The 11,408-nt window shown below is 34.6% G+C and overlaps 1 long non-coding RNA gene across 1 annotated transcript; it reads right to left on the reverse strand.

The window, feature by feature from the left end:
- Positions 1-716: 716 nt before the first annotated feature.
- LOC123659970 lies at positions 717-4,551 on the reverse strand. Its single transcript, XR_006744111.1, has 3 exons — positions 4,426-4,551; positions 1,412-1,531; positions 717-848 (listed from the first exon to the last, which is right to left on the reverse strand). It is a non-coding gene; the product is annotated as an uncharacterized LOC123659970 (long non-coding RNA).
- Positions 4,552-11,408: the final 6,857 nt, after the last annotated feature.

The following is an 11,408-nucleotide window of genomic DNA, read 5'->3' on the forward strand; positions in this document are numbered from 1 at the left end:
AACACAACACTGTTTGAAAGTAATGTTATTTAGTATTTAGCTGTGATCTTCTGTAAAATCGAGCTTCTTTGCCAGTCGGGCTCCAGATTTGAGCAGGATATTTCCTGCTTTGCCTTACCTCAGTAAAACATATAGTCACCAAATGACAAAACCCTAACATTATCCTAAAACATTATACATTCAATACAGTGTGGTGCATAAATTAACATTAAGACACACATACATTATACCGCCATTGTCTTCGCTAATGTTCGAGCGGCCACCAAAATATCCGCCTCCGCGTGGGAGTGAACAGACAAGCTTTTGAATATCTGTTGGTTGGCTATGAGTAATGTAATACTATGTACTAAAGATAATGCAGTTAATATGACGTTAACGTATAATAATTGTGTTTAGAAGTTGGTATTACATACTGTTCTACCGTTTTGTATTTCGATCCGATTCAGCGTCTAATAATCCAACTGCTGGCCTCTCTCTAGGGATTGTAGTTGTGTTGTATTGTGTGTACACAAAATATAATACTAATTTCTTGTTTAAAATAAAAAATTAATAAATAATTAATGCCTCACACGCTAGCTAGTTTTTTTTTTCAACTCCAAGCTGAGTGATGTACCTTTTTGCTCAACTCTAAGCTGCAAATGGATTTTTTGTTCGTATAATCACTGTCTTTTTTCTTATTTACTTATTTTTTTGTGACTGGATTTTTAATTTGGAGGTTTCTAATTTTGTTTTTTTTTTCTTTTGTTTTGTCTTTTTGATGATATTGATTTTTATTTTGTTATCTGTACCTATTACTTCCTTTCTTCAATGATGATGTTGAACGCCTTGATTGTACGTGTGCAAACAACCTGCAAGTAATCGCAAGTAAATAGTGCAATCTTGATTTGAACTCATACAAAAGTCAAACACTATTAATTCGTATCTTTTTTATCTTTATAATCATAGCTTCTGCCCGCGACTTCGTTCACGTGAAATAGGAACAATTGTTCCACACATAATTATGTCATACATGATTTTTGCGAAACTGTAGCGCACGCAGCAAAAGCTCTCAAAAGGAAAAAAGTCCCGATTTTGAAACATTCTTCATTGGTGCTCCGCTTCTATTGGTCATAGCGTTATGATATATATTAATAGCTATATATATATATAGCCTATAGCCTTCCTAGATAAATGGGCTATCTAACACTGAAAGAAATTTTCAAATTGGACCAGTAGTTCCTAAGATTATCGCGTTCAAACAAACAAAGAAACTCTTCAGCTTTACAATATTAGTATAGATTATGTGTTTATACTTTCGAATACCTTTTAGTAACATAAATTCTTGAGTACTGGTAATTCGAAGACACATGTTATTGAAAAGAATATAGAAGAATATATATATGTATATATGTTTGTATATTTGTTGACATACCTCGTCTTGGAAGTCTTGAATTCGCGCTGATCAAACAACGCATGCCACGCAGCTGAGCAAGCCGTCGCTCGCCATTAGCTGCCGTGTTTACTCCATGACAGAAGACCGCGACAGGGTTAACTGTGTATTATATTTTAACTTTATAACCACTATTTTTTTTTTTGTTGTTATCATTGGATCTTTTAGGATATATTATTAAACGAATAATATATAAAACATTTTTTTTCATGTTGACATGACTTTGACTACATAATTTCTAACTTCTGCAAGATCGTAATTATTTTTTCAGAAAATATGAGGCGAACAAATTTTTTTTTTTGTCATTGTAGATTGTAGGCCGTAATGACGTGCCACGTAACGTATAACTTCTAGTTTTATTTTGATCTTTGCTTTTTTTTTGTTTTTTTTTTTTTTTGAAGAAGTGTAATTATGATGAATGTCTTGTCAATCGCTATTGTTATATTTTATGTTTTCATTTCATTTATAAAATTTGGTAGTTTATTTAAATGCTGAGAACTTAGTAGTTCATATACGAATAAAAGTACGACAACGTACCTAACTTCTATATTATATATATTCTATATATTGCTTCTCACTGCTTGCTTTTAATTAGTAAGTTTTTGAAATCTAAACTAGAAACAACTGTTTCCTAGTGATTTTATGGCACTGAGAGCCTTTTGTGCATAAGCACTGAATTTAAACAAAAAATAGCTACATAATCAAAACTTTTTTTTTTAATACAAGTAACATAAATAGGGCTACCATTTGTATTTTAATTACAATTACGCTTTGGACATGTCATTATTATAACGTGTTATTAAATGTTCATTAAAACATCAACAGATGCTGTGTCAGCCCTATCAGCACGTGTGTATAACAGTGACAATTCACAATACAGTGTCGCCCCCCGGTGTCAGTCGAGAGCGCTGTTTGTGAACTACCCTCTAATTGAATATGACGTCAACTATCGTATTCTGTGCTAATGAACCCCGAATGTCGCATTTATCTTGTCAACGGAGAAACGATGAGTAGTAACTTGAATTATTTAAATGTGTTACTTCATTGTTGACAACAATTTCCGTTTAGTGAACTAAGGCATCGACGTTTGCAAGTTTAATTTCCGCTCTGATAAAATATGTAAAAGTATTTGCTTCGTGTGTGAAATTATGTCCTTATGCCATTCATCATAGATATTACCGTAACACAGTAGCAGTGTCACTGATTGAACTCCGACCTTTATCTTTTATGTTCATAAAGAAACAAGTGTGCTTTAGACCACACGACTGAAGTAAAACTTCTTAAGATCCATCTAACTATATATCTATATTGATAACACTTTTCGTAACGCTCTCGTCACACATTCATCAGCATAATCCTCAAGTCGAGCGTGCGTAAAGAAATGTTACTTCAAAAAAATCAGATTATTTACCTTTGGTGATTACGAATGTACAAAAATATTTTTTCGTAAAAAAAGGTATATTAAGGTCTCACATTTATCGATGATTTATTCTATTTGTTTATTATTCCATCACTAAGTTATTTTCGTATGGAATGAAAAGATTTTTGCCTCCATTAATTGTCAATTAAAAAAAAAACAATAATATTACAACAACAACAACAACAAGAATATTCAACACTGATCTCAATAGTCGTAAGCTAACACTTGGTAATTTTTATCAGAGTCGGATGCGAGTGGATCTCATTCATTTTGATACCTCGTTAGGTAGCAAGAGGTGTTAACGAATGTCACGAGAGCCTCGTCACGTTATCACGGTGTGAAAAAAACTCTAAAATAATGCATTTTGTTGTCACGTCAAGAGATAATTGCGTGACTCGTGTTGCAGTTTTCGCTGCTTTTTTTTTCGTTTTAATGAACTATTATTCTTTTGTTTTGTCGTTCGGGTTTATAAGGATATTGAAGGATATCGCGTTGTATTTTTGTTTGGTTATTTGGTTAAAAATTCCGAGCGACAGATTTTTAACAGACACTGATGTTAATTTGGCATTTTTTATTCTAATTTATAATTTAACTTATCTGTAAAACTTTTAGCCATAAACTTGATTTATTAGTAAATTAATTAGAATTTTAATAAGAATCTAATTACTGTAATGAAAACCCATCGTCACATATGTGTATTTTTGGCTTCATCTAAACGTCAAATCCATTAGAGGGGATAAACCCATGTCATAGCAGTGACTTGACAGTCTTTTTAAAAATATAAATCCCTAGAACAAAACATAGCTCATTATTATTATGACAGTATTATTTAGATTGTAAAATTCTAGTTAACTAGTAGGTACTGTATCTAATCTATTTGTTTTAATTCAGTGTGATATTCCATATACGGATATCTTTATTTATTATATTCTATACTAAAAATATTACATTATATTCTCTACTAAAAATATTGTTAGTAATATTATTTTTACAGTCGTACTGTATATGTATTTATATAATTTTTATATTTCTGCATCACAAAAATTCTTAAACATCCGAGGTGTACCAGATGTTCAACATCTACAAGTAATACTATATACTAAAAAATCAAGTAATATTCTTCAATAATTGTAAAATGTATATCATCATAACAAATTGCTGACCTGGTGAACTGCGCACCAATATATATATTAATTTTCACTAAACAAACAGTCCTGTCAATAGCGAACACTAAAACGATTAAAATGTCCAATTTAGTGCAGTCAACTATGTACATAAACTTCTGCAATTCATTTTTATTTACACAGAAATCTCGTATATAAACGTCATTTAACGCCAGAGTAAATATAATCTGCACGATCATCGCCTGTTTACTCACCATGACTAGGCTTCACAGTTCACACCTACTCTCAATAGCAGACCTAACAGCGGGCCAAACATACGACGGTTGCTTTGGAAACAATGACTCTTCACTTACCTCATGTTTACTTAGTACTCACGATGTGTCTGCTTGATATATTGTTGTTACAGGATTTTATTTTTATGTTTACCTATAATATATATAAAATAAAATTACTTGCTAAAATGTATGCCCCTAACTTCTGACCAATAATTTTTTTACTTTTCTTCTTCTTGAAATGCCATCTTCTCACGAAGTTCGACGATCATTTTGGCAACTTGTACCCTTGACAGCGCGGTTCTGAATAATGAACGAGTCCCAAACCATTCGATCGATTGGCGTCGATTTTTTAGCTAAGATATTCTTCTACGGCCCACACTGCTCTTACCTTGAATCTTTTCTTGGATAATAAGTTGTAGCACCTGATATTTTAAGTTTCTCATAATCTGTTTGTGTAAATAAAAAAAAGCAATATAACACCAAAAAAAGTGTGTGTACCTACTTATGTACGCACGTAAGAAGTTATACTTCATTGGCTAGCTAACTTCATGTTGCTAACTTCTTCTTCGTTGACTAGCTCACTTCAGGGTGTCAGTTTTATGTGACGGTAGACAAAACGATTTAGAAAACACACACCCAAACTTATCTGCCTCTCTGCGTGATGTTGTCATTATCTTAATAGGTGCCAACATAACAATAATAACACGTATTTGTACAAGCTTGCTTGTATTATATGCTGTGTGGTTACGGCATTAAAGAATAAAGCAACCACTCTTCCCATGGGTGTCGTAAGAGGCGACTAAGGGATAACACAGTTCCACTACTACCTTGAGACTTAAAAAAGCTGACCGATGGCGGGATAACCATCCAACTGCTGGCTTTGAAATACACAGGCCGAAGATGGGCAGCAGCGTCTTCGGTGTGACGAAGCCAGTCCTCCGAACTGTCAGTACCTCCCGGTCACCAACCCGCCTGCCCAGAGTGGTGACTATGGGCAAAACACATGAGTTCACGCCATTTTTGGCGTAAACTTATGGAGGTCTATGGTCAGCAGTAGACTGTGGTAGGCTGAAATGATTTGTACATACTTTCACAGATATTTAAGTGCCTAATTTGAATAGGAAACGATAATTTAGTGTCTGATTTTCGTAGAAAATGATGTACGTAAATGTGTTTTATTATTATTTAAGTATATAAACGCCCCACACTCAACGGCCGACTAATATTTACTGTGTCGAGGGTCTGGATAGACACACAATACACAAGCACAAACGCCCAGACCTCGGCAAACATCTGTATGACCTGTGCAATGTTAGCCATGTGGGGATATCGAGCTCGCGTCCTCTAGCGCAATCAGTCCGTGTCGTGACCGCTGTGCCAACGCGTCGACTATTTCTGATTTTCTATTCTGAATCCCATGTTTACGCTTACACATCGAACTGAATATAAATCGAATCATTACAGCCTATACAGTCCACTGCTGGACACAGGCCTCCACAAGTTCGTGCCAAAAATGGCGTAAACTCATGTGTTTTGCCCATAGTCACCACGCTGGGCAGGCGGGTTGGTGACCGCAGTACTGGCTTTGTCGCACCGAAGACGCTGCTGCCCGTCTTCGGCCTGCGTATTTCAAAGCCAGCAGTCGGATGGTTATCCCGCCATCGGTCGGTTTCTTAAGTTCCAAGGTGGTTGTGAAACCTTGTTATCCCTTAGTCGCCTCTTACGACACCCACGGGAAGAGAGGGGGTGGCTAAATTCTTTAGTGCCGTAGCCACACAGCACATAATATAAATCGAATAATTGTTTCATATTTAAAACATAGTTATCAAACCATAAACTGCATAGCTTCATTCTTTACCCAATTTTTTATTTGTACAACTCGGCCAGCAAGCAAGCGTACGGCTCACCTGGTGGTAAGCGATTACCGTAGCTTATAGACATCTGCAACATCAGAAGCATCGCAAGCACGTTGCCGATCCTACCCCCGATTCCCCCAGGAGCTCTGGTCACCCTACTCACCAACAGGAACACAAAACTGCTTGAAAACAGTATTATTTAGCTGTGATCTTCTGTAAGGTCGAGGTACTACCCCAGTCGGGCTGCTCCATATTTTGAGCAGGAAATTTCCTGCTGTGCCCTACCTCAGTTATATTTTAAATACATTTATTGTTAATTCAGCCTGTATTACTTAACTGCTGGGCCTGCTGGGCCATTAATCCATTTTCATCTTCATACTGAAGAAAGAACCCAAACATAAAAAAAATAGGTAAAAAAACTTTTTAAGTTAAACGGTTTTATGTTAAACATACATTGCAATGTTTAAGATAAATGTACTAAAAACCAAAAAATAATAAAATAGATACAGTCGTGGGAATTATAAACATATGCATAGACTAGACTAAAATAAAACCGTGGGGCACGTCAATTGTCTACAATCGTTGATTAAAATGTTTGTTTTGTAATGTTACACTATAATTAGGCAGTTGTTCAACCGACAACGATGGACGTGTGATAAGTAGGGCTAGAATGTGGAAACAAGCTAGCAGGCTCGATTATAAGCGAGTTTTAGGGTTTCATAGTGGTGAGCGAGTAGTACTTTTATCATATGTTTTGTCGATTAAAGACAAACTACGAGCAGTGAAACGATTCCTCGCCAGCCAGCAGTGTGAATGTCCAACGATAAACTAGTTGAAACATCTCTTTTATTTACATGGAGTGTATAACTATTGGAATTTCCATGAGCAAGAAAATAGTAAGTAATTTCCTCACCGTCTGCGGGCCAACTGCCTATTTTAACGACGAATTAAACGATTCTTCTATCGCACATTAAGTCGATAATTTGTAGACAATTGACGTGCCCCACGGTTTTATTTTAGTCTAGTCTATGCATATGTTTATAATTCCCACGACTGTATCTATTTTATTATTTTTTGGTTTTTAGTACATTTATCTTAAACATTGCAATGTATGTTTAACATAAAACCGTTTAACTTAAAAAGTTTTTTTACCTATTTTTATTTTCTAGTTTTTAGTTTTTATTTTGCATTCTGTTTAATTCATTTAGTGCTTCATTATTGCAAGGCCCATCTTAAATATTGAGGTTGTATAGTGCACTGTATTCTTCTTGTCAAGCCCTTTTATTTTGGTGGGATTGACAAAAAATTGTTATCAGACATTTGGTAGCGGCGGCCAGCTTAGATTTCAATTTTGCATAGTAAATTGTATTCTACTTGTTGAGACCTTTCATTTGATACCCATGTTGATGGGATTGATAAAACCTACGTTATCCGCCATTTTGTAGCGGCCGCCATCTTGGATTTCAATTTTTTATAGTATATTGTATTCTGCTTGTTGAGCCCTTTCATTTGATACCCATATTGATGGGATTAATAAAACATAAATTATCCGCCATTTTGTAGCGGCGGCCATCTTGAATTTATAATGATAATGAATAAACATAATTGTATTGTCACCAAAATCCAAAGTGTATACAAAATTTCAGATTAATCGGTTGACAGGAAGAGGGTGAAATTTGAATTACTAAATTTGACCCAAGAATAAAAAATAAAACAAACGGGGTGAGCTAAATAAAACCGTTTAATGAAAATACACAAAATTGAAACGCAAATTTAGCTACTATATTATCTACTCGTATACTAATATTATAAAGAGGTAAAGCTTCTAACTTTATTTGTTTGTAGGGGGTTATCTTCACAAATACTGATCCGATCATGAAAATTCTTTCATTAACAGAAAGCTACACTATTCAGGAGTGATATAGGCTATAATTTATTTTTATTGAACAAAAAATTCAATGAAAAATAATAGTATATACCTATGTAAATAAAGTTGGAGAAATGTGAGTGAGATGAAAACTTTACTATATATTTGCATCACAAAAATAATAAGTAACGCTCAACGAAGTGGACACAGGTCGGCTAGTGTTTTATAAATTTATGAACACTATCTTAGCATCATTATTTTATGACGTAAAATGACCAAATAATTTGAAAAAATAAAAACAGCAATTGAAAAAGAAAACTTTTCTTGTAGAACGACTCTTATAACATTGTAGGGACACGAAATATAAAACGTAAGTGTCGAAAAGTTCGTTTAAAAAATAATAATTTGTCAAACACTTCCAAATATAAAAGCTTCGCGTATAACAAGTAGTCTTGAAAAGTCGTTAAACGGCAATACGACTGTTAAGCTTATCGTCCTCTGCATTAGCATTGCTATAGATTATAAGAGCGATAGCCTTCTGAGAGCTTGTTAATAACTAATTATTTCATTAAAGATAAAACATCGCCTCTTTCCTATCCCTCTTTTTATTAATTGTGTAAAGAGTAATTATATTATTGACATTGCCTTTTTTAATGTAGGATACTTCTCTGAGGTACGTCTAAAGTTTTCAAACTGAGGACTAATTGGAGGTTCTTTTCAATTTTCAGAAAAGCCTTGTTTCTACTAGTAAAATAAATCTGAAACTTTTTAGTCGTACTAGAGGCTAGCCCTTTATATACCTACCTATAAACAATGTAACTACTGCATTAATGAAACTTGATCATTATCATCATCATTACAGCCTACACAGTCCACTGCTGGACATAGGCCTCCACAAGTTAACGCCAAAAATAACGTTAACTCATGTGTTTTGCCCATAGTCACCACGCTGGGCAGGCGGGTTGGTGACTGCAGGGCTAGCTTTGTCGTATCGAAGACGCTGCTGCCCGTCTTCGACCTGTGTATTTCAAAGCCAGCAGTTAGATGATTATCCCGCCACCGGTCGGCTTTTTAAGTTCCAAGGTGGTAGCGGAACTGTGTTATCCCATAGTCGCCTCTTACGACACTACGCTATATTCTTTAGTACCGTAGCCACACAGCACTTACAGTAATAGTAAACTTGATAATTCTAATATTTTTTAAATAAAATATATAATTTATAACTCAGAGAAATGATGCTGTATTATGCTATTTACCAATGCACTGTCACCCTTACTGTTTGTGCTGCTGTACTTAACTTTATTGTTAACGAAGGCAGTGTCGAACTTCGCAACTAAATAAATACACTGCGTAACATTTTGTTTCTTTTATTTCCTTTACAAAATTTGATTTTAACCGACTTCAAAAGAAAGATAGGATACTCAATTTGAATATACTTATTATGTGAGATAACACCTCATTAGTTTTTACTGGGTGTATCGATTTTAATGTTCATTTCTTTATTCGAAAGTTGGTATTTGTCAATCGTCCCATTTAAATTTAAGTACTTTTAACCGACTTCCAAAGAAGAAGAAGGTTTTCAATTCGACTGTATTTTATTTATGTATGTTACTTCAGAACTTTTGACTGGGTGGAGCGATTTCGACATTTTTTTTTAATCGAAAGGTGGTGTGTCAATTGGTCCAATTTTAATTTATTTGAGATCTAACAACTACTTTTCAAGTTATATCTAATAATGCGTTTTTACTTGACGCTTTTTTCGTCGATCTACGTTGTATACCGCATAACTTTCTACTGGATGTACCGATTTTGATAATTCTTTTTTTGTTAGAAAGGAGATATTTTTAGTTTGGTAACATGATAAAAAAACCAGGATCTGATGATGGGATCCCACAGAAATCGAGGGAAACTCTCAAAAATCCGTAATAGCTTTTTACTGGGTGTATCAATTTTGATAATTTTTAATTTAATCGAAAGCTGATGTTTATCATGTGGTGATATATAAATTGTATCAAGATCTGATTACTGCTTTTTGAGTAATCTTTCATAACGCGTAGTTAATTGACTATTTTTTCGTCGATCTACGCTGTATTACTCGTCGATTCGACTCGTTCGATCGAAATTATACTTAGTGATTCGTTATCATTTTAACGCGACACAGGAAATAAAATAATTTGATTTCCATTAATTTGTATGTAGTACATAATTAAATTTAGAAATCATATTAATTGGAAATGAGTTGGGTGAGGTTGTGAGCTGCGTGTAAAACTTTTTAATTCGATATTAAAAAAGTTACTCTAGGGTTGTAATCACGTTTAGTGGTGAATTAATTGGGACTTTATGGAGGTTTAGGAACTAATGGTGATCATTTTATAAGTTTGAAGGGCTAAGTAATGCTTTCATGTAAGTGTTACGGCGAAAATTTTACTGATGAATTAAACTTACAAGAATTGCTCGATTAATAGTATAAGATAAGACGTTACGTTTTCTTAGATACTTGGTCCGTATCGAACATTGCAACACCTAATTTATGTTTCTAGGTAACCTAGGTGTCTAGTTAAAAGAATCGATACTATAATAATTGTGTTTGCAGGCAAACAAAAAAAAACCCGACTTCAATGATATCGACAAGTAATACAACGTAGGTACACGAAAAAATAGTCAAAAAATACGCATTATCAAAGATTACTCCAAAAGTTGTAATCAGATCTCGATGAAATGTCGATTAAGTTAAAAATCACCAAAATCATTAACGATACGATACGATTTTCAAGAGTTTCCCTTGATTTCTCTGGAATCCCATCATCAGTTCCTGGTTTCATTATCATGGTACCACACCAGGGATATCTCCTTTCCAATAGAATCCAAAAATTATTATCAAAAACTTTTCATAAACGACGAAGTTATCCCCGAACATAAATTAAATGTATATACGGCCGAATTGAATAACCTCCTCATTTTTTGAAGTCGCTTAAAAAAGACTTCATCCAAACCGGCACCGAATCATTTTAACTCTCTCTTCTACTAATCCTTCACGACTTACTAAAAATACCGAGCTGAGTTCGGTCACCGAGGTACTTTTAATTACATCCAGTACCATTTTAATCGAACGATGCGCACAGCAAAACTTTATAATTGTATTTATACAGATACATTATAACAAGTTAAATGCTTCACAATTGTTGTTATCATGTACACCTGATAGCGATCGTTACTCATAGTAGGGAATATATCCGCCAACCCGCATTGGAGCAGTGTGATGGATTTTTTTTTTATGTCACTAGGTCGGCAAACAAGCGTACGGCTCACCTGATGGTAAGCGATTACCGTAGCTTATAGACACCTGCAACACCAGAAGCATCGCAAGCGCGTTGCCGACCCTATCCCCAATCCCCCCCAGGAGCTCTGGTCACCTTACTCACCAACAGGAACACAAT

The sequence above is a fragment of the Melitaea cinxia genome, chromosome 14 (assembly GCF_905220565.1).
Source record: "Melitaea cinxia chromosome 14, ilMelCinx1.1, whole genome shotgun sequence".
Lineage (NCBI taxonomy): Eukaryota > Metazoa > Arthropoda > Insecta > Lepidoptera > Nymphalidae > Melitaea > Melitaea cinxia.